The 2500-nt window shown below is 35.6% G+C and overlaps 1 protein-coding gene across 1 annotated transcript in view; it reads left to right on the top strand.

The window, feature by feature from the left end:
* The window catches only part of clcn4 (chloride channel, voltage-sensitive 4), a 19120-nt gene that overhangs the window by 7490 nt on the left and 9130 nt on the right, over positions 1-2500 (top strand). The window lies entirely within an intron of this gene.

Below are 2500 nucleotides of genomic sequence, written 5' to 3' on the forward strand. Positions count from 1 at the left end.
CAGGTCTTTTGTATGTGCTTCATGAATTTTTTTGCGGTTTTACTCAAGATAACTTAAAAGGAGCAAGCAAAAATGAGCATAACCAATGTCCCTCGCATGTGCAGATTGATATTTAAAAGTTTTTTTATTTTTCTTCTTCACACTAACGTTTAGATATTTAAATAGCATAAAACACCAATAACAACGTGAACTTAGTAGGTTAGCTGATTACCTTAAAAATCCACAGATATCGTAGTTAGTTCTTACGGCCGTTAACACTTTCTCTGACAAGCGGATGCAATGAGACCTGTTTTCCGGTTTGGTCACGTGACGCTCGGCATAAAGCCTATTGGTTTTACAATCGAAATCTAAAGTTTTTACAAACAATAACGTGGTTTCCCTGGTTACGCCTGACGGTTTATTTAGCAACCGGAGATATTTATAGTCCGAGAACCCTTCAGTTTAGCTAACTAACGAGCCAGAAAGTTAACGTATTGTTTTTCATGTAAGTTAGGCTTGTCTACACTTTCGTTTTTTTTAACCTATAATTAAAACACACAGGTAGGCATAGTATAACGTCTAACTAGATGTTTGTTTTGATACAATAAATTGTTAACGGATACTTTGACTGCCTGTTGCTATGGTTACTCACAGCTGATGTAGCCAGCGCATTTATTTATTCATTTCGAACGGTAAACAGTCAGGCCGTGTGTCCACCAAAGCGTTTTTTGGGCAGCTGAAAACGCTAGACGCTCTGCTGAAGACGCCTAGCTGTGGGCGCATGAGAGCGTTTTGGCAGCGCAGCGTTTTTTCCGTTGAGAGACGTTTCGTTGCTATGATACAGAATATCCGCAGCACAGTTTACTTGTAACTGATTTCGCAGATAATTTTTCATACAAAAAATGTATTTTTCATCCATTTTGTTCGGTTAGCTCTGCTGGTTGATGTCGTTGTACAGAGAATGTTGTGGCAGTTGGTCGGTGTGGTATTAGTCCCGCCCCTCCTCCACTGTGATTGGACGGCTGGGTAAAAAGTGACAGTGATGAGTGCTGCGTTTTATCGAAAGTTGAACATTTTTCAACTCTCGCGACCAGTAAAAAACGTTGGGCGCTCGGCGGTCCAGCGTGAAAAAACGCTCAGCGCCTCGTTACACTCATGGCGTTTAAAAAACGCGGCGCTCCCATTGAAAACAATTGAAAACATACGCCAGGCGCGTGGAAAAACGCTTTGGTTGACACACGGCCTCAGTTTCACCAGAACTCCTTTACTAGGTGTCCTCTATCACTTTTTAATGGACACCCTGCAGCCAATCAGAATCGAGTATTCACCCAGTCCCAGACCATGGTATAAATGCTATTAGAGCTTCATAATAAATTAACAATAATACATTCACATGCATAATACATAAATAAAACTGAGAATCACGTTTTTGTTTTGTTTCAAATAGAGATTACGATTCTGAATAGAGAACTAAATAAAATAACATGTAAATTGCCAGAGGTTCTGACAAAATATTAAGCAGTCTATTTTAAAATGTTTCATTAATTGGAATGAATTTTTAAAAGAAATTGGTTTGAATGATTGATTCAATCACTTACTCATAATACTGGATGAATCAGCATTTTTAAACAAATCTCTTTAATAAATGGTTCAATGACTCACTCATAAAATACTTCACATGTTTCAATACTGAATGAATCAGCATTTTTGAACAAATTTCTTTAATAAATGGTTCAATGAATCATTCATAAAGACTTCATTTGTTTCAATACTGGGTGAATCACCGTTTTTGAACGAATCACTTGAATGAATGATTCAATGACTCACTCATAAATAATTTACATGTTTCAATATTGGACGAATCAGCGTTTTTGAACGAATGTCTTGAATAAATAATTCAATGACTCACTCATAAAATACTTCACATGTTTCAATACTGAATGAATCGGCATTTTTTAACAAATCTCTTTAATAAATGGTTCAATGAATCATTCATAAAGACTTCACTTGTTTCAAAACTGGATGAATCAGCATTTTTGAACAAATCTCTTTAATAAGTGGTTCAATAAATCACTCATAAAGACTTCTCTTGTTTCAATACTGGATGAATCAGCGTTTTTGAACGAATCTCTTGAATGAATGATTCAATGACTCATAAAATACTTCACGTTTCAATACTGGATGAATCAGTGTTTTTGAACGAATTTCTTGAATGAATGATTCAATGACTCATAAAATACTTCACGTTTCAATACTGGATGAATCAGTGTTTTTGAACGAATCTCTTGAATGAATGATTCAATGACTCATAAAATACTTCACGTTTCAATACTGGATGAATCAGTGTTTTTGAACGAATCTCTTGAATGAATGATTCAATGACTCACTCATAAATACTTTACATGTTTCAATACTGGATGAATCAGTGTTTTTGAATGAATCTCTTGAATGAATGATTCAATGACAAACACATTGAAGTATCGTGTCTATTAATGTGTAAAACTACAGTAACGTCTTCAGC

Source organism: Rhinichthys klamathensis, unplaced genomic scaffold (genome assembly GCF_029890125.1).
Source record: "Rhinichthys klamathensis goyatoka isolate OS25496 unplaced genomic scaffold, OSU_Roscu_1.1 h1tg000444l_1, whole genome shotgun sequence".
Lineage (NCBI taxonomy): Eukaryota > Metazoa > Chordata > Actinopteri > Cypriniformes > Leuciscidae > Rhinichthys > Rhinichthys klamathensis.